Here is a 27500-nt window from a genome sequence, read left to right as displayed (position 1 = left end):
CTACGATCAATAGCAATCCGAGCCTCGACCTCTATTTTCTTCTCCTCCTCCTATTTTTACCTACACACTCGTATCTTCCGCCTCTTCTTTCATCCATACGTTCCTCCTATTGTACCCCTCTTTTTTCATATTTCTTTTTCATATTTCTCTTTCTTTTATTCATTCCTCCTATTCTCTTTTCGTCTTCTTTTTAACTGTCCTTATCCTATTCTTTTTATCCAATCAGTCCATTCTCTTCTCTTATTTATTCTTCTTCTTTACCTATTTCTACTCTTTTTGTCATTATCCCTTCTCCTCCTCCTCTTCCTTGATACAGCTTCAATAATTCACCCCCAATAAAGGATCTGGGGTGATGGAGGAGGCGGAATCTGTACCCATCTTATGTATTTCTAAACACGCTCCGTGCCAAGAGGTGGGGCAGAGCATAACGCTGATGAACGCACCCAATAAACCCCTTCCCTTCCTCCCTGCCTTCCCCACTCCTTCCCCTGGCCGGCCCAGCACCACTTAGCTAGATTTAATTCCTTCAACGTGAGGAAAAATACAGTAAATCCGCAGGGGAAATTGCCTTCAGAAATCGCGCAGGAGGCAGGTCAGGTGCAGCTGGGTGGGATCATCGATTACGGACGCCGGTGCGCTGCTTTCTCTTATTGAGAGGGACGACCGGGATCGCTCTGCACTGGAAACCTCTGGCTAGCTTCTCGCGCTGCTCGAAGGATATTTATGCTTGGTGGGAAGAGTCTGCGAGTGGTCAGGGTTGATTTAAAGGAAACATTGGTGTGCTGATTTAAAGCGTGGCAGCAGGGTCGTCATATGGCGCTGTTATGGGAGGTATGTGAAGGTTAATGAGTGACTGGTGTTGTTTATTAATGGAAGAAGACGCTTGGTCACTGCACTTCGAGCTTCTATTCTTTTGAGACATTTCAAAGTCTAGATATCGTATTCTGTTTGGATTTTTTACATTCACAGCCTGAAAAGCAGTCAAGGGACTATTCTTTGTCCTTAGTATAGTGGCGTGGGAACAGCGACGGTTAATTCTAATTATAGTTTCCACAAAATGTACATTTTGTTGAGACAGATTTCAAAAGAAAATTAAAGAGATACCTTTCGCCGTCATCTTGCAACCTTCAAACAGCGAGATGGTTACATAATGTCCTTTAAATGACTAATGCATCTACTTTGATTAGAGGGAAGAATTACGAAGATTAGAGAGCTGAATAATTTTCTTGAATGCATGAAAGACATATTAAGTTGAATAATCTACTGATGGCCGGGTGTTAATGGCTTGGTCAGTGAATAGATGTGAAGCAAATGGGAAAAAAAAGATATACACACGTCTTGAGTTCACGGTTCACCTCCTGGACTTGGGTCTCGCCGCCTCTATTTCTTATATATTTCATGGTCTGGTCAATCAATCTCTTTAACTCCCTAACCTTTCCCCCCACCCCGTCTCTCTCTCTCTCTCTCTCTCTCTCTCTCTCTCTCTCTCTCTCTCTCTCTGTTCGGAGCACCTTATCATTTCCTTCCAGTCGACTTTCCAGTTATTTGCTTCGCCTCTTCATTTCCTGGACAAGCCATCGTCTCCTTCCCACGCCTGTCTTTGCTGCACCTTGCGTCGTCGTCCACTTCTCGCCCTGACTGTAAACTTTACTCTTAAAACGTCGGCCAGCGTGAGTCATCCACACTAAAGCCGATGCAAGGTTTGGGTTGGAACGCGCGTGCTCCTTTCCCTCCAGTCTCTCCTGACGGCCTCCGATAACAACACTGGCGAAAAGAAAACGAAAGACAAGGAATGGTTCAGGGCCAAGAAAGGTCAAGGTGACGCCTCCCGCAATTTTCGCCCAATATTAATTTGGCTTCGGTTTGAAAGTAATAAATGCAAACTCCGTGACTTAGGTTAATGGAAGGAAATTTATTATTGGAACGAGGCACGGGGACAGGAAGGAGGCACAGAGGGATGGAGCAGAGGAAAGAGGGGATGAGAGGAAGAAGGAAAAGAGGAAAGGGTTAAGGAAAGGAAAGAGGATGGGGAGGGAAGAAGGAAAGGGATGAAGGAAGGAGGAAGGATTGAGATGAAGAGAGGAGGTGGAAGGAAGTTGGAGACGGAAAGATGGAGAATAAAAATGTGGTGCAAGGAGCGGTGAGTGAATTTCGGAAGGAGGGAATAAGAGAGTAAGGAGAGGAGAATGGAAGGGGATAAGGTAAGACAATTAAACAAAACAAATATAGATGATAACTGAGAAGCGTCTTGTCTGTCTTTTTTCTGTGTAGATAATTATTGTCACTTTTTACCCTCGAGTTTTATTACGATTATTATATTTCTCTTACCAAAAAACACAGTCAAGTTCAAAAGTCAAGTTACGTCCTGCACTCACCACTGTTTGCTGCTCTCCCCAACCTTCCGTTCCTTTTGCTAGAAATGTATCAGTTCCTCTGGTCTTGTAAAGAGGTTGTCAGTCTATCACAGGACACTGAATACAAAACACAGTGAAAATGAAGATATAAGTTTGCTTGACATCTGACCACAGCTGCACACAGGCAACACTAGCTTGTGCACTTTTACATTTCGGGTTTTCATTCGAACTATTTTCACAAGTCCATAAAAATTACTTGTCAGGTTGTCATGACTTTTGTTTCTCACTGATAAAGTATAATAATTGTTAACTGTCACTAAAATCATCAAAACTTTCTTAAAAACTTCTCTGAGTTTCACTATTCCACTACAGTCTGTCAGAAATTGTCAAGATAACACGAAGACACGTTTCAGAATACGGTCCTCAGTCATTCTATCGTTACTTCCTACAGTCACCTTTCGCCACACATTAACACTACGGCTTTACTCAATTTGAATTATGTTCTCGCTTTATGTTACTGTTATTCATGTGGAAACCAGCTCTTTTCTGTATCATGCTCCGGCGATATTAAACAGGTAATATGATTCTCTCTTGTGGCATGGAGTCGAGAAATCGTGTATCTTTATTTATCTTTATTTATTTGTTAACCCCTCCTGTCTACTTCTCTCAGTTACATAAAGTTCCATTATATTACCCAGTGTATTTGAATCTATTACTTTTCATATTTTTGTCTGTGGTCCTGTCTATTTATATTTATGTGCCTATTTTTTTTTTCTATTGTCCTGTGATTTATGTCCATTATCAAGTCTTTTTTTCTGTTATCAGATCAATCTCTCTTTACTACCTGTTTATATTCAGCTTTCTATTTTATGTTTATTATATTACCTACCTTGTCTATAATTATTACTTCGTTTACATAATAATACCTAATGCCATACCTATTTCTGCGTATTTGTCTATAAGCTCATCATTTCTGTCTATTTCCTTTCTATTTTATTTTACTAATATGCTTATTTTCACAGATTACCTTCTCCACATCTGCATTTCTTTAAGGTGTGTTTACAAAATAAGAATACTTCAAGGGTGACTTGCTTGCCAGGTCTTAAGCAACTGGGTGTCTTACCCTCGAAAGCTTCCAATAGATATCATTCCAAGTTATTGGATTGTTTTTTTTTCCTGTTTCTATATGTTTCTATTGCTGGAATGACAAAGATTCTGCATCGTCATTAGAAAAAACGCCCTTGAGAACCTGATTTATTAACTCCGTTATCCTATAAAAACAGTCCTGATGAGAGAACAAAGCGTTTAAGAATACGGGTAGAAATCCTGTTAATGCGAAAATATAAACAAAACAATTTATGCGAGTCAAGTCCATTGCTGACCACAAATATTTCAGACAACTTTCTTGCATGACTTATTGCAACAAAGAGAGGGCTTGCATTCGACTTTTCCACGTGTATCTGACTCCAGGTTATTAAAATAAGGGACGTTAATGGTTCTGATACGTAAGCCTGATTGCAGTCAAACACGATTGTGATGAAACGATGCTCCAGTTTTCCCGAGCGACACGCGAGGCACATCGGCCAAGACAAAGGAACTGGTAAAGTCTTTCCATTGCAAAAGTGAAAGTGTTAAAAATATATTACGCAAGGGATTTATTTAAAACAACAATACTGACAATCTCTCACTCACTCTCTCTCTCTCTCTCTCTCTCTCTCTCTCTCTCTCTCTCTCTCTCTCTCTCTCTCTCTCTCTGTTGTTCTCATGTATTTTCCAATTCATTTCACAATAACGAAATACTTTGTGAATGTAACTAAAATGTTATTGTGAGCTATGGAAATCCTTTTGGTGTTCTTCAAAAGTCTGTTGTCTTCTGCTATGTTTTCATATTCTACCGGTATTATCCTCCGCTTCAAGTCATTGTCAAGAGAATCATCGCCATCAAAGTCGACCTTTAGTTCTTCATGCGTCAGATTATTGGTGACTATAGGTGCAGTTGTTTGGACGTAACAGCTGTATGTTGTGCCTCACCGGGCTCTGCCTCAGCTACATCCTCAACGGGAATAAGTGGCTGTGTCTTCAACAAATTCTTCATACTTTTTACCGGTTTAGATCAGAATATACAAATTGAAAATACCAAACTTGTAACAACGTAAGTGGCGACTGAATAATTAAGAGTACCAATAAATGCATATCCAGCTTGTTTATCTTGCAGAGTTCTGTGGCCTGACAGCGCTACGTACACGATGCCTCGTCTGCGTGTTTCTTCTTCAACACCTTCCTTGGTCAACGCCTTCCTTCGTCAGCGCCTCTGCACTGACGCGTTGTATAAGATGCAGGACTTCCTTCCTCCAGCCCCAGTGAAACTTTCTTGTATCTTCCACGACGTCGACCAAGTCCTGCTTAATGATCACTGTCTTTTTGCCCAGATGCAGGGCACGGCACTCGATCACGTGTCTGCTGGTGCAGGTGATTGCCTTCCCCGAACGGGAGGTGAGGACAAGAAATACTGCGCCCTCTCCTGTCTTGCGCAAGACCGAGTAGTACTCTGTGTTTTCTGATACAGTGCGTCGTCGTTTCGACTTGTCTTATGAAGGAGCGACCAGTGATCGAATACTTGGGTTTGTGTTGATGAGGGAGAGTAACTGTTCTTTATATATAATATGTAAAGATCGTACAGAGATACTCGTACTAAAGATTGTTCTCGAAGTTCTTTTATCTGGGATGAGTCTGCTCGCATTACAACCAAACTAGTTACTTTATCGTGTAAGGGAATTGCATACCTGGATGTTTAGCCAACACTTCCGATTATGTTGACGTTATGTCTTGTTTCAAGGAATCCAGATATCCAGCGTTTTGGGTGACACACACAACTCTGCAGAACTAACTTGATTTGGCTGCTTTATCCAGCTACGCTACATTCTTATCGCTATATTTCACCTACACATTCGTTGCACGCTAATCAATAGTATACGAATTAAAACATTTTAGTGCCTAACATCCAGAGTTGCGCGTCTCTCCCGTAAGTTCAGAGTTTTTTTTTTCAGTTCTAAGCTACATCTAACAGCGATCTTTTTGAGGATTAACAGCACATCTGTCTAATAATGATACTATCTATTCTGCACATTTTCTTTTTCTCTGCGTGATTACCACAAGTAACGGATGAAAATTTTAATAAATAAAAACCCGTAATGCTGTACGACGGATAATTGGTTGGTGAACTGACTAAAGAACGGATTAATTATGTGACTAATAATTTCAGGCTATAACAAAAAAAAACATGTTGGAGAAATAATAACGTAAATATCTTAACATTTCGTTTAATTTTGACCACCCAGAGAACCTTTGGTCAGAACATCGGCTCACTCATAACTCGCTTTGTTCCCACACACACACACACACACACACACACGAAAAAAAAAAATACACACGAAAAAAAAATAGATAAATAAATAAATAAATAAATAAATAAATAAATAATAAAATAAAATAAAATGAAAATAATAAATAAATAAATAAATAAATAAATAAATAAATAAATAAATAAATAAATAAATAAATAAGTCAGTCTGTGCCTCGTTGACTATGTTAAATAAGAAAGAGATAACAACAATTCACAGATGTATTTACCTTCCACGGAGATGACGTTTTTATCGTGGAGCTCGGGAATCTGCCAAAGAAGACAGCAAGTCAGCTTATGAAGATATACGAGTATAAAATTAACTCTCAACAATAATGATGTCACTTACTTACGTACATATGCTCAATCTTAACTTTATATCTGAGCTTCGAAAACTTATGAATTGTGACACTTTGGCCACATGGTAACCACTTATTTATTGATTTGCCTAACTGAGCTCTCTCTCTCTCTCTCTCTCTCTCTCTCTCTCTCTCTCTCTCTCTCTCTCTCTCTCTCTCTCTCTCTCTTTTTCTCTCTTTAAATTGGCAAACCACTAGGCCATGAGGCTCATTTTCCGCTCACACTCACACAGATCGGCGAGCGTGAGGGAAGAAATTATTACCACTGTCTGTCACGCCTCGCTCACGAAAGTGTTGCAATCTTGCCTCCCTGGATTCCCACAGAGCCACAAAGCTTCAAGATTACCCAATGTGCTCTAACGTTGCAATAATTTATTCGCTTCGTTGCAGGAATCCTACAACTCTGGAACGTTTCGCTTCATCCTACCGCTTCCTGAAGACCTGTGTATATCTGGCGATACGTACAAGTTAGTAACACGAACAAATTATTCAGTACGAAGAACTCCTCTCTCTCTTTCATTACACGCCCACTGTGGTCCATCACTCACCAATTTCTCTAATTTCCATGAGAGAATCTGAGGGTCTGAATGAGAAAATAACAGTAATAATAAATACGATATCGGTCTTATGTCATTTTCCTCGGGCCTTATTTTAGCCCACAGCTCTAAAGCAGTATTTAATTGGAGTTAATTCCTATACCAAGACGCTTTCCTTTCCTAATGAGAGGGGAATCATCATGTCTCTCAGTCATATCCTACTTAAACCTAACTTGCAACCATTCTCTTGGCTCACCCTTCGTGGATTCCCATGCGTGACAAACAACTCACGCAACACTGTCTGCTTAGTGTTAACGGGAGGATATAATACTTTTCAAGGTGACCTCCATTCTCCTCTGAGCCAGTCGTGCCAAACGGTGGGTATGCAGTGCTCGTAACAGGGTGGAACAGTAACCGAGAGAGAGAGAGAGAGAGAGAGAGAGAGAGAGAGAGAGAGAGAGAGAGAGAGAGAGAGAGAGAGAGAGAGAGAGAGAGAGAGAGAGAGAGAGAGAGAGAGAGAGAGAGAGAGAGAGAGAGAGAGAGAGAGAGAGAGAGAGAGAGAGAGAGAGAGAATTCCCCTGTCTCAGATAACACAATATAACCCCTTTCTTTATAAACTCAAGCGACAGCGGAATTTATAGCGTTTGATACTGTGACCTTATCCAACTTTTACGTAACTTTCTCTTTCCCATATCTTCTTCCATTTCACTCACATAAAACCACCAGATAGGCACACGGTGCGGCTGCCCTTATCCAGTTAAGAAAATGCCTGAAAACAACATTGCCTACACACACGAAAAAAAAAAAAATCTATATATATATATATATATATATATATATATATATATATATATATATATATATATATATATATATATATATATATATATATATATATATATATATATATATATATATATATATATAAAGAAATGACGTATTCATAAAAAGAATATCTATCAAAATTCTATTCAATCTGGGTGTTCAAACACAGCAGGTAAGTCGAAAGCGGCAAGCTGAACAAGCGAGTACAGTGGCCAGCGTCGAGGTCAGTTTCGAGGGCGGGAAAGAATACTTAATGTCATTAATTAAGGAGCCTTTCGGAATAGAAGCATCATGTGCGTAGCAAAAATATTGATTTAGGTGAAAAGTTTAAATAATATATCCTCTTCCAAACAAGGAACAGACTTGTTTAAAGCATCGAATGTCAGATGAAAAGTTGTGACCTTATCGAAACTTTTAGAAACAATACTAAAGTAGTATAAGGGTTATAAAGTGGTATAAGGGTTATATTAAGTGGTATAAGGGGTTATAAGTGGTATAAGAGTTATAAAGTGGTATATAAGGTTATAACAAGGGGGATGTAAGCAAAATTCTTAGGATCAGCAACCAGGGTAGAACAAGAAATAACTGGTTCAAGCTTAAAAAAATTAGGTTTAGGAAGGAGATAGGAAAAAATTGGTTCTTAAATAGAGTGGTAGATGAGTGGAACGGACTCAGTAATCATGTAGTTAGTGCTAGGACACTAGAGAGCTTTAAGAGAATATTAGACAAGTTTATGGATAGGGATAACAGATGGAAATAGGTAGGTGTGTTTCATACAGGGACTGCCACGTGGAAGCCTGGTCGCTTCTTGCAGCTTCCCTTATTTCTTATGTATGTTCTTATGTAAAGTTCCTGATGTCAATGTTTCTTGATTTACTAACAAAAGCCGCGTGCAGTTATTGTCGACAATAAAAAAAACTTGAGAAATCAAACTTGCTGTGAATTATTCAAGGGGAGATAGATAGATAGATAGATAGATAGATAGAGAGAGAGAGAGAGAGAGAGAGAGAGAGAGAGAGAGAGAGAGAGAGAGATAGATAGAGAGAGAGAGAGAGAGAGAGAGAGAGAGAGAGAGAGAGAGAGAGAGAGAGAGAGAGAGAGAGAGAGAGAGAGAGAGAGAATTTCGCAAACATCACATCCCCTTTACATACATCTCTCTCTCTCTCTCTCTCTCTCTCTCTCTCTCTCTCTCTCTCTCTCTCTCTCTCTCTCTCTCTCTCTTTCTCTCTCTCTCTCTCTCTCTTTCTACTCTCCTTTACCATAATTTTTATCGGAGTTAAGCTGATAATTCATTCCTGTCCCTCGTTGGTGTGCTGTTCAATTGCTTCCGGCACTGATTTATTCTTTGCACTACCGTCTGTTGGTGTACCGTGACGAATCACAAGAGTATCACCTGCTTATTACTTTCCGTTTGAACTAATATGTTCCTTCTGTCCTTCGTTACTGCCATCTTTCTACGGCAGAATTACATTATACTTGGAAATTCTGCGAAAGTTTTTCTCTACCCCCCTTCCCCGGCCAACGCATCAACAAACCGTGAAAAAAAATGACTGTATCAACAACATATTTCATTACCTAAGGAGAGAGAGAGAGAGAGAGAGAGAGAGAGAGAGAGAGAGAGAGAGAGAGAGAGAGAGAGAGAGAGAGAGAGAGAGAGAGAGAGAGAGAGAGAGAGAGAGAGAGAGAGAGAGAGAATCTAACAAATTATAACAAAGAACACACAAATGGAAATACAAAAAGAGGACAAAACAATTAAGATTAAAGACAAATCGCCATCACCATCCTTCTCATTAAGGAGTGTAAAGGGTTTGTGAAAGCAGAAAAATGGCACGACGGAGAAATAATGTGAAATAATCTTAAATAACACAAACAGCCGTGCGTCTTGAGCTCCGACACACACACACACCTCTGGAGGACATTAACACGCCACCACAGACTTCACTACGTTCACTGAGTACTTTGAACCTGACGGAGCAGTGACAGTAGTGCCAGTAGTGTGAACCAACTCTTCCATGTCATGACCTGCTGGATTTTTGATTCATTGACAGGCTTAGGTCAATCAGTGGCATATTTACATTCTGACATAAATTATATAATACTAACTATTTAGATTAATCTATTTACAGAGTTGTGTACTTAATAAGATATACTCGTACACCAACTGACTTTCATTACAAATATATCATACTGAAGCACATCATACTGAAAGACATACTTTCACACACACACACACACACACTGCTTATGCTGTCACCCTTTCTTCTCCGTTGGGCTCCTCCGATCACAATCTCATATCGGTATCTTGTCCTATCACTCCAATCCCTCCTCAGGATCCCCCTAAGCGAAGGTGCCTCTGGCGTTTTGCCTCTGCTAGTTGGGGGTACCTGAGGAGGTATTTTCCTGATTTTCCTTGGAATGACTACGGGTTCCATGTCAGAGACCCGTCTTTGTGTGCTGAGAGCATAACAGAGGTGATAGTGTCTGACATGGAGGCGTACATTCCTCACTCTTTTTCTCGACCTAAACCTTCTAAACCTTGGTTTAACACAGCCTGTTCTCGTGCTATACATGATAGAAAGGTGTCCCACAAAAGGTACTTAAGCCTTCCATCACCAGAATCTCATGCACTTTATATTTCTGCCCGGACCCATGCCAAGTCTGTTCTCCAACTAGCCAAAAACTCCTTCATTAATAGAAAGTGTCAAAACATTTCAAGATCTAACTCCCCTCGTGACTTCTGGCATCTAACCAAAAATATTTCCAGTAACTTTGCTTCTTCTTCTTTCCCTCCTTTATTTCAACCAGATGGCACCACTGCTATCATATCTATTTCTAAAGCTGAACTCTTCGCTCAAACCTTTGCTAAAAACTCTACCTTGGACGATTCTGGGCTTGTTCCTCCCTCCCCTCCATCCTCTGACTACTTCATGCTACCTATTAAATTTCTTCGCGATGATGTTCTCCATGCCCTCGCTGGCCTAAACCCTCGGAAGGCTTATGGACCTGATGGGGTCCCTCCTATTGTTCTCCGAAACTGTGCCTCCGTGCTTGCACCTTGCCTAGTCAAACTCTTTCAGCTCTGTCTGTCAACAGCTACCTTTCCTTCTTGCTGGAAGTTTGCCTACATTCAGCCTGTTCCTAAAAAGAGTGACCGTTCTAATCCCTCAAACTACCGTCCTATTGCTTTAATGGGTTCCGACAAGGCCGCTCTACTGGTGATCTTCTGGCTTTCCTTACTGAGTCTTGGTCATCCTCTTTTCGAGATTTTGGTGAAACTTTTGCTGTTGCCTTAGACATATCAAAAGCCTTTGATAGAGTCTGGCACAAAGCTTTTATTTTTAAACTACCCTCCTACGGCTTCTATCCTTCTCTCTCTAACTTCATCTCGTTTCCTTTCTGACCGTTCTATTGCTGCTGTGGTAGACGGTCACTGTTCTTCTCCTAAATGTATTAACAGTGGTGTTCCTTAGGGTTCTGTCCTGTCACCCACTCTCTTCTTATTATTCATTAATGATCTTCTAAACCAGATTTCTTGTCCTATCCACTCCTACTCTAATGATACCACCCTGCACTTTTCCACGTCTTTTCATAGACGTCCAACCTTTCAGGAGGTAAACATTTCACGCAGGAAAGCCACAGAACGCTCTACTTCTGATCTTTCTAAAATTTTTGATTGGGGCAGAGCAAACTTCAATGCCTCAAAAACTCAATTCCTCCATCTATCAACACGACACAACCTTCCAGACAACTATCCCCTCTTCTTCAATGACACTCAACTGTCCCCCTCTTCTACACTGAACATCCTCGGTCTGTCCTTTACTTATAATCTGATCTGGAAACTTCACATCTCATCTCCAGCTAAAACAGCTTCTATGAAGTTAGGTGTTCTGAGACGTCTCCGCCAGTTTTTCTCACCCCCCCCCCCCCCTCCAGCTGCTAACTCTGTACAAGGGCCTTATCCGTCCATGTATGGAGTATGCTTCACATGTCTGGGGGGGTTCCACTCACACTGCTCTTCTAGACAGGGTGGAATCAAAAGCTTTTCGTCTCATCAACTCCTCTCCTCTAACTGACTGTCTTCAGCCTCTCTCTCACCGCTGCAATGTTGCATCTCTAGCTGTCTTCTACCGCTATTTTCATGCCAACTGCTCTTCTGATCTTGCTAACTGCATGCCTCCCCTCCTCCTGCGGCCTCGCTGCACAAGACTTTCTTTTTTTCTCACACCCCTATTCTGTCCACCTCTCTAACGCAAGAGTTAACCAGTATTCTCAATCATTCATCCCTTTCTCTGGTAAACTCTGGAACTCCCTGCCTGCTTCTGTATTTCCATCTTCCTATGACTTGAATTCCTTCAAGAGGTAGGTTTCAAGACACTTACTCATCAATTTTTGACTACTGCTTTGACCCTTTTATGGGACTGGCATTTCAGTGGGCATTTTTTTTTCTTTTTATTTTTGTTGCCCTTGGCCTGTGTCCTTCCTATATAAACACACACACACACACACACACACACTGCAAATCACTGTAGCGCGTATTTGACGCAGACACGAGTCATTAGTGGCCACTGTTTTGGACACGCGGAGATCATTGTTCTTCTTAATGGTGGGGAATGATTAACGAGCCTCTCGCACACAGAAAACTACATAGCACTAGTCAAACCAGTTTTGTAGGAGAATCTAAACCAAAGTCCAGGTCTGGTGAGAGTTGACGCGACGCAATGGATCTTTTTCAAGTTATAGTGTAATTTTGGTGAGTTCGAGATATCATCAGAATAGTATTATCCAATTTTCTGGTCGACTATGCGGACCAAATTTCATTCACACACAAAAAAAAAGAAAAAAAAAACTCGATGCAAAAGTTTGTTAATTTATTGTAGACACCGTGACATTATTTCACTCCCTTATCTCGTGTGTTTTTTTACTTTGTTCAACAGTTTCTTTCAGAATTAACCTTTTCGTAAGTGACAGTGTCTCTCTCCGGAAGAGAAGGTTACATACATATATAATAATACCTGACATTTGGGAACTTCATGGTTTCAATGCCTGATGGATTTATTCACTTTCTTACCGGGTGGCCTCAAAACAAACTTTCATAATACCACAATTTTTGTCAATATTTTGTGAGTCTTTTCTCTTTTTTTTTTTTTATTCTTTGACACAATTCATTTAGGAAAAAAAAAAAAAAACAATACGAGATTGCTTCCTGACATCAAACACAAAGGTAGTTACAAACATATGAATTAACTTCTTACATTTTTTAAAGCTACAAATAGGAACACCAATGTCCACTTCAAAAATTTACCAGGTAATATTTTCTTCTCACTTTATCTTAATAAAATAAAATAAATAGATAAATAAAAAATAAACACCTCATACTGAACTGCATGAACTCCACGGTAAAAAAAATCCTTACGAACACCTTGGAGGGAAGACCAAAATAAAAAAAAATAAAAAAAAATATATGAAACCCTTTACAATTCCCTTTTGGTCACGAACATATCCCAGAGACATTTACAGGGGCAGAAATAGAGTTAATAAAGTGTCTGATGTAGGTTTTGTTGGCAGAGTTTACGGGGTAGGGGGTGAGGTGGAGGTGCAGGCAGGTAACACACGGGGTGAAAATTTATTATTTAACTTCTGGACACATCACCATCATTCAACAGTAAAGGATGTGGAGGCAGGCCATTCATTTTGACTTTATTTCTCTATTTACTACATTCATGTGAACCGTAAACTCTCTCTCTCTCTCTCTCTCACTCTCTCTCACTCTCTCTCTCTCTCTCTCTCTCTCTCTCTCTCTCTCTCTCTCTCTCTCTCTCTCTCAATACAGTTGTTAGTTTGGTTCGTTCTCTTCCTCCCTTTCAATACTTTTCCTTTTCTATTTCTCCTTTTCTTCTCTTCCTTTCTCCTGCAAGAGAGACCAATGTTGGCAAGAGGATACTCGTCTGATTCGCTGAATTGTGGACGAAGGTAGGTGTGTGTGTGTGTGTGTGTGTGTGTGTGTGTGTGTGTGTGTGTGTGTGTGTGTGTGTGTGTGTGTGTGTGTGTGTGTGTGTGTGTGTGTGTGTGTGTGTGTGTGTGCGCGTGCGCGCGCGCGCACGTGTGTACGTGTACGTGTGTGTGTGTGTGTGTGTGTGTGTGTGTGTGTGCGCGTGCGCGCGCGCGCACGTGTGTACGTGTACGTGTGTGTGTGTGTGTGTGTGTGTGTGTGAACGTGTGTACATGTGTGTGTGTGTGTGTGTGTGTGTGTGTGTGTGTGTGTGTGTGTGTGTGTGTGTGTGTGTGTGTGTGTGCGCACGTGTGTACGTGTGTGTGTGCGCGCGTGTGTGCGCGCGTGTGTACGTGTGTGTGTGTGTGTGTGTGTGTGTGTGTGTGTGTGTGTGTGTGTGTGTGTGTGTGTGTGTGTGTGTGTGTGTGTGTGTGTGTGTGTGTGTGTGTGTGTGTAATGAAACCTTGGGAAACACTACTGCAATGGTTGAGGTGATACAAATTATTTCCTTTTTTATTAGCCTTCTGAGAAAACAGTTCGCTGGTTTGCTTTACATTATACGAATTGAATTTATTACGGACGTTGCCTGTGTACCAAACTGTTGCTTATCTTCTTAATATGCGTATGTGTAACAACAAAAAATACGCTGTAGTGAAAGTGCATCACACACACACACACACACACACACACACACACACACACACACACACACACACACACACACACACACACACACACACACACACAAGTATTGTCTTGTCGTTCTTTCTTTATATTCAATATCAGATAATAAAATACAACGCGGAAAATGATAATTATAACACAAAATGCGATTAAATTACTCTTAAATGGAGCAATAAGAAACAAAAGCGATAACTGACATCGAAATGAAGTGACACTGAAGAAAGAAAAAAGTTATGTAAAGAATCTGATCTTTCTTGCATCTCATTCCGAGTCTTTATCTTGGAGGAGGAAGAAAGAAATACAATAAGATGGAATAAGAATAATATAGTAGTGTAGCTAAGGGAAGGGAAAGAAAAAAAAAAAAAAATAAGGCGGGCAAATGAATACCGAATAAATTTAAGCTCAAGGGTAAAAAATATTTGGAAAAATCATATTCACGTTAAAGATTCCTATTATTTCTTTAAGTTTTCGTGAGTTCCTACAAATTTACAGGGTTTATTCCTCATATTTTAGTTAGTTATAAATTCTAAAAAAAAAATAAATACATTAAATAGAAATAAAAATATATTCTCCGCTCTGTTTCCTTTTAAAATACTACAGTATCAATGTATTAAAAACAAGATTGCCATTTCCTTCAACTGCCTTCCTCTTCACTCTACGGGGTTTAGAGCTCACATTTAAGTTATCTTCCTATCCATTCTAAGAAAAAAACTTGTGCAAGACATTTTCCGCTGCGTGTTATTCTGAAAGCTCCAATGTGAAAAAAACGTTAGATTGCCATTTCCCTTCGCTTCCTTTCTTTGTCGGGCGAGTAAATATTTGAACCCCTCGGACCCTCTAATTCTTAAAAAAGGAAAAATTGAAATTGATGAAATTAGTTTCCTCGCATCTTGCTTATTTTTTTTTTTAATTCCCACGTACTTTCAAAAGACGGGCATAAAAAATCCGAGAGGATAGGAATAAAGGAAAGAGGGGGAAAAGAGAGGAAAGAAAACTATATGAGATGAGGGGTGAGAAAAGAAAAGAGACAGTAACGATGTGATAGGGTTGAAAGAGAAGAGTTGAGAGGAAAGAAGCAAGGAGGAGGTGGTAGTGACTAAACAGAGAAGAGAAGGGAAGAGTAGGAAAGAGAAGAGACAAGGGAATGGAGAAAAAGAAGAGAGGAAGAGAGAAGAAAAGAAAAAAAGAAAAAAGAAAGGAAAAAAGGAAAACGCAAAGAAATGCATAAACAAGAGAAGAGACGATAGAAAACAGAAGAGAGATGAAAAATCGAGAAGAGTTGAAAGGAAGGGAAGTGGTGGTGGTGGTGGTGGGGATTAAGGAGAAAGGGAGGGAGGGAGAGAGAGAGGGAAAAAAAAAGTGACGGTTGGTGTTCCCTTTAGGCTGACGGGTCATTCGTCTTGTCAAGAAGCTGCGGGTCGCTATTAACACTTCTTTCCAGTAATTTGTATTGTTGCCTCCACTGCGACACTTCCCTCGTTAACTCCCTTCTTCGTTCACTATTACCATCAACCGCGTCTTTATTACGAGTTCTCTGTAGTCTTCCTGTTCTCCTTGCCCTTCTTGCTTCTCTTCAATCTAGTTTTTTTTAGTTTCGACCTCCTTTCCCTTATTGTAAGAAACCCCCTTTTTCCTCCTATCCTCAGCTGGTTTTTCTTTCCTTTTTTCTCTCTCTCCCTCCCTCACTTCCGCTTAAAGTCTCATTTATCTTATCTGGTTATCTGAGTCTCTACTGAGCCTCCACTATCTTAAGACGTACTGTTTTTTCTTTCCTTTTTTCTTTTTACTTCGTTTACCTAGGCTCCTTTACTTCAGTTAATGTTTTTATACATACCTTTTCACATTTATTCTCATATTCTATTGATGTATGTTGTATTTTTTTTATTCGTAAACTTATGATTAATTCTGCCACCTATTTCCCCTTCAGCTAGCACTTTGATTCACACACACACACACACACACACACACACACACACACACACACACTTTTCAATGCCGGGTGAAGCAGTGGTTGGCGTGCCCGATTCAAAATCGGGAGGACAAGGGTTCGATTCCCGGCCAGGTCAGAAGTCTTTGGAGTGTGTTGGAGTTCTTTGCAGTGTGACCCTTGTTCACCTAGCAGTGATTAGGTATCTGGCGTAAGTCAGAAGTTGTGACCCGATGCTTAGGGGAAGAGAAACAAATTCCCTTCCCCTTCAAAAAAAAAAAAAAAAAAAAAAAAAAAAAAGCACCGGGTGCCATGATCAACCAGGGCCTGGTTTTCTAGGTTGTCGGCGACAAGTGGCAGACTAAATATCGTTGTGTTCATACTTCCTTAGGATTAATGTGTGTAGATTTTTCAGCCAGTAATGCTGCCATGTACTTTACTTGCAATAAACTATTATCAGTTCCAACAAATTATTATCATTATCACTCACTCATTCACTCACTCACACACACACACACACACACACACACACACACACACACACACACAACCAACCACACACACACTATATAACTTTAAGAAATGCAAGACAAAAAACAAACCTAAAAAAAAAATATTGAAATAAAATGGAATAGAAGAGAACTGGATGCGTACTATCGGGTATTGAATATCTATGTCTAGCAGAGAATTGTGAATTTTGAATATTTCCTCGAATACAGAACAAGAAAAATATCACTCCTTTCAGAGAGAACGGAGGCAGGGGAGTTGTTTATGAATAAAAATATGTAATTCTGGAAAAGTGGAAAAATATCATATTCGTAGGAAAGGCGACAAGGTGCTCCCATCTCTTACTGATGAGTGGAGAGAGAGAGAGAGAGAGAGAGAGAGAGAGAGAGAGAGAGAGAGAGAGAGAGAGAGAGAGAGAGAGAGAGAGAGAGAGAGAGAGAGAGAGAGAGAGAGAGAGAGAGAGAGAGAGAGAGAGACTGTACTTATACAGGTTCCAGCGTGGGAAAAAAATACAACAACCACGTGTCGCTTTTGGTTACATCGCTGGAATCCTCGCATATCTTTCTTATTCGACCAGAATAACTGCTCCTCCATCAAGCTTTGTCTGCGGTGTGAGTGGCTGCATTTGCGTCATTAGGTACATGGGTTGGATTAACGATTATATATGAAAGGCTATACCTAGAGATGTGGCTTATCGTCGCTAAAATTAGTACTTTTAAAATGAGATGCAATGGTCAACATCGAAAAAAGTAACAATAATAATAATAATAATAATAATAATAATAATAATAATAATAATAATAATAATAATAATAATAATAATAATAATAATAAAATTAATAAATAAAGTAAAATAAATAAAGCCCACTGTGGTGTCGGTCCCAAAAGAAAATTCTAAAGTGGCATCCAAAATTGGAGGAAATATGTCTTGAATCCTCCTCCTTAAAAGAATTCGAGTCATAGGAAGGAGGAAATACAGAAGCAGGTATAAAGTTCCAGAGTTTATCAGAAAAAAGAATGAATGATTGAGAGTACTGGCTAACTCTTGCATTCGAGAGGTGGACAGAACAGGGATGAGAGAAAGTAGAAAGCCTTGTGCAGCGAGGCCGCAGAAGGAGGAGAGGCATGCAGTTAGCAAGATCAGAACAGTTGGCATGAAAATAGCGGTAGAAGACAGCAAGTGATGCAACACTGTGTTGAGAAAAACTGACGGTGACCACTCAGAAAGCCTAACTTCATAGAAGTTGTTTTAGCTAGAGATGAAATCTGAAGCTTCTAGTTTAGATTATTAGTGAAGGACATGCAGAGGATGTTCAATGTAGAACAGAAGGGCAGATGAGTATCACCGAAGAAGAGGGGATAATTATATGGAAGTTTGTATCGAGATGATAGATGGAGGCATTGAACGCTCCAGATGGAGCGCTGGATGACCCTGGCGAGGTCGTGATCCGCTCACCTTGGCCCACGCGCATTGATACAGTCTCCGCCCATCAGCCAGCATGGTAAATGGTTCTCTCCTATGATAGGGCGGTAATTTATTGCCCTCTCAAAAATCTAGTGCTCCTGTGCTCTCACATATATTTTGACTTGATTCAAACTATTTTTCAAGCCTATTTATATCACGCTACCTTAAATGAAATGTCTCTGCCGCTGCGTGACAAACAGCCGAGTAGGGGAACAGGATAGGAAACGAAGTTTGGTTGAGAAGATAATTGATGAATAATAGCAGTGAGTGACAGGACAGAACCCTGAGGAACACCACTCTAAACAGACTTAGGAAAAGAGCAGTGACTGTCTAATACAGCACAGATATCTGGTGGTAAGAGGACAATCTGTTGCCCAGATGTACTTTTGTTATCAGTATCTGCCGATATCAAGCTACCTAGAGTCATATAATACGGAAGTAAAATGTAAACACAATCTATTCACATAAAGCTTAAGAACCACTTTTAGTATGCAAGTATACTGAGCTGCTATTGACCTTCATTCATCTATTCTTTGCTCTTTACAACCCGCGTCTGATTTCACACTATTCCCAAACGAGGTCTACTACCACCTACACTCCTCAACGAGCCTCGCGACTTCCTGGATAAAGGATTATGAAAAAGATGTTAAAAAAATGTGAAGGTAAGGTCAGGTGTCGTGTTGTCGGGTGATGTTTTTCAAGATATTTCGTAGTGTTGCATGAAAATGACATGTAATAAGATTTTTTTACTGTGTGTCGAGGGTACCTGTTTACAATTCCACCTTATTAGCATAAGGAAAAAGGACAGTTCAGTAGAACTGTACTGCTGGGTTATATATAGTAAGGCGAGATGGACGAGGCGAAGTGAGATGGACGAGGTGAAGTGGTGTGTGTTGATGTGAGAAGTGAGCTATGATGGGAATATTCAATGGTAAGTTAAAGGGTAACAAAATGAAGCCGGTGAGGTGAATTAAAGTATTAAAGCTCGACCAATAAACTCTCAAACAATCAAAAGAGAAAATTGAACGATTTCTAGAATAACAGATCACGTTTACATATTCCTCCCAATTGTTACAAATTACCCATAATGCATCTGACATTTCGAGTATTAAATTGATAAAATACCAATAGTCATTGTTCTCCTGAAAGAGAAAGAATAAAGAACAAGGATAACATTCCAAGGCATTCTAAAGGTTCCCCAGAAAGACATGGGCGGCGACAGTTACTCTATGTAATTTAAGATTTACCCCAAGACGAAAACTGGATTTTTAAGGTTAACGAAAAAAAAAAAAAAATAAATAAATAAATGAAATAAAAAATAAATAAATGAATAAACGAATAAATGAAAATAAGAAAGAGTATGATGCTACATTTATTTATGTAAGAGAGGTACCGTTCAAATTCAACAACATTCCTCACTCTCTCTCTCTCTCTCTCTCTCTCTCTCTCTCTCTCTCTCTCTCTCTCTCTCTCTCTCTCTCTCTCTCTCTGAGTAGCAAATATTCGAAACACTTCTGTATCACAATAATGTAGTGTACAAGGATTGTGTGTGTGTGTGTGTGTGTGTGTGTGTGTGTGGTGTGGTGTGTGTGTGTGTGTGTGTGTGTGTGTGTGTGTGGTGTGTGTGTGTGTTCGCGCGCGCGCGCGCGTCTGAGTGGGGAGTGCACCGTTTTCTCTTTCCCTTACCAACAAGAATCTCACCACCACCACCACCACCGCCACCACCACCACTACCACCACTATCAAGAGACAAGCTTCCTTCCTCAGTCATCTCTTCCCACTCGTCGCTGGCGTAACAGACCCACGTCTCACGCACTCACGCCCACATGAGCAATACCTGCGGCCTGCTGGCTCACTCCCTTCACCCCGTCATCTCCCCCGCAGATATTAATCCCTCAACTGGCGACACGAGTGAGTGGGATGTCATCGATGTAATATTTTATCGTCTACACTACTTTTATTTATTTTTATTTTTTTTTGTTGTTCCTCTCTCTTTCTACCTTCTTCTTCTTTCTTCTTATTTTCCATGCATCTACTCATATCAGTCTCATGTCAATAATGGAAGTGAAAAATGCTTTGTATCCGTGTTTTTACTACCGAGGGGTTCATCATTCGTGTGTATGTGGTGTGTGTGTGTGTGTGTGGTGTGTGTTTCGCGGCTGAAGCATGCAAGAGTTATAAATCTCCGGACGCATCTGATGTACTCGTATATATTCGGCGACTTATGCAAATGCTTTGTCTAGCCGCGCTAAGAGGATGAGCAGGATGAGAAGCGGTGTGTGTGTGTGTGTGGTGTGTGTGTGTGTGTGTGTGTGTGTGTGTGTGTGTGTGTGTGTGTGAGTCTGTGTGTGACTGTGTGTGTGTGTGTGTGATGTGTGTGTGTGTGTGTGTGTGTGTGTGTGTGTGTGTGTGTGTGTGTGTGTGTGTGTGTGTGTGTGTGTGTGTGTGTGTGTGTGTGTGTGTGTGTGTGTTAGTTTGCTGGCGTGCATGACCCCATAATCTCATTACAGGAGAATATGAATTTTACAATTAACTATGACAAATAATTAGTAAAATAAATAATACCAGTAATAAGTGCACTGACATTATTAATAAAACAAAAAACGAAAAGGATAACATTTTACCTTAGGCTTTTGAGGGATGTTTGCGTTTTTCCTTTTCTTCTTATTTTATCTTATTTATGGTCGCCAGTGAAAGAAAAGCAATGGATGAGTGAAACCCTCCATCTTACTTCTCAGTCTCCTATGCAAATAACTGATAGAGATTTACTTCCATTATAGAATATACGACCAATTCTCTCTGTCTGTTTGCCTCTCTTTGTGACTACATGGTCGTAAAGACTGATCGTAAACTAAGAGGTCTCATTGCCATATTGTTATTCTCCTGCTGCTGCTGCTACTCTTCTTCTTCCTCCTCCTCCTCCTCCTCCTGCTCCTTCCTCTTAAAACCTTTGCCCTTAACTTGCTCCTTCTGCTCTTCCTCCACGATTTACAGCACTCTTTAAGAAGCCTAACTTTACTCTGTGCTGTTTACGTGTACGAAGGAAGGGGTAGAGAGGCAGGGGTTTTTTGGGGGCAGCGCGGGGGGTGGGGGGTGGCGTGTGGAGGGCAGCATGCATTGCGGTCATAAAACAAACACATGCACATGCAATAATTAGTGTGGTAATTATTAGGGATGCACGGTGAAAATAATTACGGTATTTATTCATCATATGTTCCGACGTGTTTTCATTTCATTTCACCTCATTTGACCTAGATTTAACAATTCCATAATGATGATGATAATGATAATGATGTTCGTTATATTAATAATAATAATAATAATAATAATAATAATAATAATAATAATAATAATAATAATAATAATAATAAACAAATAAGGTTACGTAATCGTGCAATATATGAGGATTATATGTAATGAAGAAATTGCTTGGCATTTTCGTCGATCCCCATAAAATGAGTCGTCCATAATTCTTTCTTTGCCCAGAATATGCACAGGAATTCGTGCTCCCAGTAACCCTGCATCGCTGTGCATCATTCCTGCGTCTGTGAATGTGGAATGGCATTTCAAAGCACAGGAAGACGAAGAAGAAAGAAGACGAAGACGAAGACGAAGAAGAAGAAGAAGAAGAAAAAAAAGAAGAAAAGGAACAACAACAACAACAACGATGAGGAGGAGGAGAGGAGGAGGACTGAAATGACAATAACGCTAATCATGACAGACGAACAGATAAGACAATGCTAGAAATAGATATGGAAAAGAAAGGAGGACTGTGAGGTAACAGGAGGAGATGGAGGACGTTCTTCGTGGACTGCAGTATCTTTTCTCTGTTCTTGAACTTCGATGATCACCCAATCGTTGTAAATAGAAATAACGTCACTGGCTATTCAACAAAAACAAAAACTTAATTAAACCTGGCGATACTCAAAATTCACTTCCAAAAAAAACATTCCGCTACGATCTCCTCTCAACAAACCTCCACGCGATGAAAAGAAACGTGGCATCGACGTGAGGATTCCTGATTGTGTTATCTTCGGGAAATCTCTGTCTCTTGTAAGTTCCTGGAATCTGGACGGTTCTGGCATTGATTCCTTTTATTAGAGTGGGAAGTACTCTAGTTAAAAATATTTATCGCCGAAGGAAGCAATCAAAACTCCCTCTCGTCGTGAATCAATAACGTGGAATATTCACAATACAAAACATAACCTGGAGTAGGCCACGTTTGCATTCTTGGCTCAGTCGTGTGGCTGGCAGAACACAAAAACATTATGCCTCACAAAATACCCTGTCAAGCCAGTATGATAATGTCACGCTCAATATCGCACTCCTATCGAAGAAAGGGTCCTGTTCTGACGCCGACACGAGGACTTCCCTGGACGAGTCAATATGAAATTAATTCCATTCCAGTCTTGGGTGAGGGCGCACGGCAGTCCTCCAGCGCCGGGGCTTCCCGAGAAAGGAACAACATTAGTCAATCCTCCAGGTCTTAATTGACTGACAACGGGAGTGACGCCGACGTGGGCCGCCCTCTGAGAGGCAATTACCGCTCGCTGATGGCCCGAAGACCCACGTCGCACTCCTGGCCTTACCAGACCAAACCACCCAAAGCCACACCAAGATAACCATCGCGTCCTCTGAGGGAAAGGATCACAAGTGTAGGGCATCTCATCTCTTCTGTAGCGCACTCCCCTCATCTTCATTATTATCGCCACCAGTCACTGTCTTCACATGCTTAACTGAATAAGATCAGTCCTCATCTACATCATCCTAATCACATCAGTCACACTGCCACCAGCAGCGTTATCTCACATCTCCTTGCGGACACAGTATATGTCTCCTGCCATCAGCGTGACCCTCCTACAATACAGGCAAACGAATTGGCACTACATGCAGTTCGGTTGAGAAATCCATCTTGCATCGCGCTAGATTGTCCCTTCGCGTGTTCAAACCTGCACACCTAATTTCCACTCCGTCGATGAAACAAATCCCCCACGTAGTGTTATTGAGTTACACACAAAAATAATATTATTCAGTAACACCAGCGCACTAGACACCTGTCACCATCCGTACATCCTCCCCATCCAACTCCTCACCTCGGCCAGCTCTATCAAGAGAAATTCAGGTTTGGGCTGCAATCTATGCCATTTCACTATTCAGACTTTATTTAGTATTTTCTTTCCATACAAAGGTTTTAATCTTCCCATATTACATGGTTTAGTTTATATATGCAGCATCCTTCATGTTTTTAATATTAACGCTGATTGACACCCGAGGCAAGCGACAGACTGACACACACACACACACACACACACACACACACACACACACACACACACACACACCACTATAAAAAAAAAAAAAAGATGGAGAAGATTACGCTCTGATCAAAACAAGGAAACCTTCTCATAAACATTCTCTCTCTCTCTCTCTCTCTCTCTCTCTCTCTCTCTCTCTCTCTCTCTCTCTCTCTCTCTCTCTCTCTCTCTCTCTCACGAGCGTGCTTGCCAAAACACTGAGAATTTTATGAATAAACATTCTCTCTCTCTCTCTCTCTCTCTCTCTCTCTCTCTCTCTCTCTCTCTCTCTCTCTCTCTCTCTCTCTCTCTCTCACGAGCGTGCTTGCCAAAACACTGAGAATTTTATGAATAAACATTCTCTCTCTCTCTCTCTCTCTCTCTCTCTCTCTCTCTCTCTCTCTCTCTCTCTCTCTCTCTCTCTCTCTTACGAGCGTGCTTGCCAAAACACTGAGAATTTTATGAAACAAAACACACACATTCACAAAAAAAAATAAAGTAACAAAGAATAAAGAGAAAACAACTACTTATGCTTCCTACATTCTATCCTGCGAGGCACACTAAGTCACTCTTTGACTGAAATGTGAAATAAACATGAACAACAACAAAAAAAAAGTTGTAAAGGAAGGAAACACTTGAGATATTACCGCAACTTGAGGAACACGAGAGAGAGAGAGAGAGAGAGAGAGAGAGAGAGAGAGAGAGAGAGAGAGAGAGAGAGAGAGAGAGAGAGAGAGAGAGAGAGAGAGAGAGAGAGAGAGAGAGAGAGAGAGAGAGGTCAAGTACCCAAAGAAACCATAAAAGACACTCGAAATAAAAAAAAACTACCAAAGGAAAGGAAGAGGACATTTGGAACGATAGGTACTGAAGGAGAGGCAGGAGTGAAAAGAGTGGAGTGGAGAGGGGGAAAGCAGGGGAGGAAGAAAGCTTTAAAGTTTATGAATTGGAGGGAGAGGAATAGAGGAAGCTAAATAGGAGGGTGGCATGACTGATCAGAAGGGATGAAGAGGAAATATGAGAAGGGTGAAAAGGAGAGAAATGAGTGAGGAAATAACAAGTGAAAACGTATAGCGTAGAGGTGACAAATACTGAGAGGGAAAACAAAAGAGGTAGGAGTCAAGAATAGGTATAAAAAGACAAACATTTGACGGAAAAAAGAATAACAATGTTTGTCGGTGAACAGTCATACCAGAAAGGATACCATGAGAGATTAAAGAGAAAGTTAGGATGATGGGAAGGAAGAATAATAGGTGAAAATACAAAAAGGTAAGTAAGGTGGGAATCAAGAATAACAGATTAAGGGAAAATGCAATAAGGTAGAGATGAGAAGCACTATAAAGTTTGGTGCTAAAAAGTGACAGGAAAAGATGCGACCAAAGGTTAAATGAAGCCTCAGATCGCCTTGGACATGTTCGAGCTGCCACGCTTCCTCAGAATAAGGGATATTCATGTGCACAAAAAGGGAGACCCCAGAACATTTTTTTTTTTTTCACATGATGCGTCACGTTTTATTCTGAAACCCATAAATGCACCTTGTCTGATTTTTTTTCTATGTAGTTCCAGGACATTAATACTAAAATAACTCTCACTCTCTCTCTCTCTCTCTCTCTCTCTCTCTCTCTCTCTCTCTCTCTCTCTCTCTCTCTCTCTCTCTCTCTCTCTCTCTCTCTCTCTCTCTCTCTGAATTCTTAAGTGGTTCTCAATATTTAAATTATTTCAACTGTCATCCCTTTCTTTTCCTTCCATCCTTGCAGTATTCTCTCTCTCCTCCTCTAATGCTTCTTTCCCTGCCTCTCTTCTCCCCCTCCCCACTCACCTGTTCACCACAACCGCCTCGTGAAGACATTTACTTCATTTCCACGATATTCCAAACTCGTATGACAAAAATCTTATAAAATACAGAGTGAAATTTTTTTTTCTCCTCACTCTGTATGAGATTATCTCTATTCTCTTACACAGAAAGGATTTTTTTCCGTGTGCTTTTTTCCATTCTCTCTTAGTGCGACACAAAATGTTGACTCTTATTATTCTGTCTTTCTGTCTATTTGCACTTGTCTGTGTATTTACCTGACGATTTCTCTGCCTGTCTACTTCTGTCTTTATTTCCCTGTGTGTTTATTTTTATTTCGCGCGCACGCACACACACACACACACACACACACACACACACACACACACACACAAAGCTCATTTCCTCCGCATGATTTCTCCTTCCATTATCAGGCAGCCCCCAACCAACCTCCACACGACAGGAAAAGCTAATAACAACAGTCATAACGCCAACAGCAATAACGCTAAATGACGATGACGACGATGTTATGATGATGATAATGATGATGATGATAATAATAACAATAATAATAATAATAATAATAATAATAATAATAATAATAATAATAATAATAATAATAATAATAATAGTAATAATGAAGAAATAAGCTGCAAGCACACAATGTTTTGCTTCGTTTTTTTTTTTCCTTTTCTTTCTATCTCAACTTTTTCCAGTTTTCTTGCACCACCTTTTTCTTTCCTTTGGACTTTTATATCGGCATTTTTCTTTCCTATGAGCTGAGTACGCTGAGGAAAATTCTTTAAAAGGCCGCAGTTTCAAATTTCCACCACATGGGAAGGAAGGAATGATAATGGACATCTTTTTCCCCTATCTAGGCTTCACCATCGTTTTCCCTTTTCTTCTCCCTTTTTTCTTGTTTTATGAAATTTTTCCCCCTGTATTCAAATATCACTGCGCTCTAAAGGGAAAGGACGAGCTTGGTTATTTTCACATTTTCGTCTGTTTTCCTTTATATTTTCGTTTTTCTTTCTAATGATTTAAATAATAGGTTGAAAATTATACGAGTTTCCATTTTCTTTTCGTCTGGTTCTATCCCGTACTATTTTTTTTTTACTTGTTTATTTATTTATTTTCTTTCCGGTGATTCATCTTTATGTAGCTGCTCCGTGTTATGGCTGCTTGACTCTTTAATATTACGGTGGGTGGCGATGGATGAGGTGAGGGGATGCTGCTCCTGACGCTGGTACCAGAAAAAACAAGGATAAGAGAAATTTCTCCTCCTCCTCCTCCTCCTCCTTTTCCTCCTCCTCCTCCTACTTCTACTACTAATACTACTATTACTACTACTACTATGAAAAACGATCTCCATTCATAAATAAGTGTGATAGCAGTTCTTCCTCATCTTTAAGAAGCGTTTACTTAGATTTATAGATGGTAGTAGTAGTAGTAGTAGTAGTAGTAGTAGTAGTGGTGGTGGTGGTGGTTAAAATCCGCCGAACCACAACAGAAGCAACACCTACACCATATAAACTCAAATAAACTTAACGCCTCAGTAAGCTACAACACCAGCACAACACATCCGATGCTCTACGCTACACACACAGCCGCCAGGTGCAATATCGAGACACAGCTCAGTCGTCAGGGTAAATGCACTCTTCTTCTTGTTCATGTAAACACAACACCAGAGGAAGCCGTGAATATGTAGATACTGAGCTGTAGGATATGTAAGAACAATAACATAGGGATATGAACATGTAATACGAAAATGGAGGAAATGCATCGCGGGTGTAGAGCGCTCGGGGTAAAGTGCCTGTGTCAGTTATTGAAGTGATGGATGTCTGTTTGATATCATGTACTGGAGCTGCTGCAGGAGGATTGTGCTAAATACATGCAGAGTTGTTTGCCTGACATTTAGATACTTGCTACTTCTCTTGAATGGTGGTGGTGGTGGTGGTGGTGGTGGTGGTGGTGATGATGATGATGATGATGATGATGATGATGATAATGATGATGACGACGATGATGATTATGACGATGATGATGATGATGATGATGGTAATAATAACAGTGATATTAATAATGATAATAAATGTAATAGCAATAATAATAATAATAATAATAATAATAATGATAATAATAATAATAATTATAATAATAAACAGCTATATTACTATTACTACTACTACTACTACTACTACTACTACTACTACTACTAACAACAATAATTATAATAATAAACAGCTATATTACTACTAGTACTACTACTACCACTAATACTACTATTACTACTACTACCACCACCACCATCACCACTACCACTACTACCACCACGACTACCACCACTTCCACCGCCTCCCATCTGGCCGGT

At 40.2% G+C, this 27500-nt stretch overlaps 1 long non-coding RNA gene across 4 annotated transcripts in view; it reads right to left on the bottom strand.

Annotated features, from left to right (window-relative positions):
- LOC135103653 (uncharacterized) overlaps positions 1-27500 on the bottom strand; it is a 121114-nt gene that overhangs the window by 12041 nt on the left and 81573 nt on the right. For all 4 annotated transcript variants that reach the window (XR_010270153.1, XR_010270151.1, XR_010270152.1 and 1 more), the window contains exons 3-4: positions 5985-6024; positions 1512-1764 (exon numbers count right to left, since the gene is read on the bottom strand). This is a non-coding gene — a long non-coding RNA (uncharacterized LOC135103653). The remainder of the gene's footprint in view (positions 1-1511; positions 1765-5984; positions 6025-27500) is intronic.

This window comes from Scylla paramamosain, chromosome 9 (assembly GCF_035594125.1).
Source record: "Scylla paramamosain isolate STU-SP2022 chromosome 9, ASM3559412v1, whole genome shotgun sequence".
In the NCBI taxonomy this organism is placed as follows: Eukaryota; Metazoa; Arthropoda; class Malacostraca; order Decapoda; family Portunidae; genus Scylla; species Scylla paramamosain.
The sequence above is the reverse complement of the archived record's forward strand: the minus strand, read 5'-3'. Positions and strand labels throughout refer to the sequence as shown.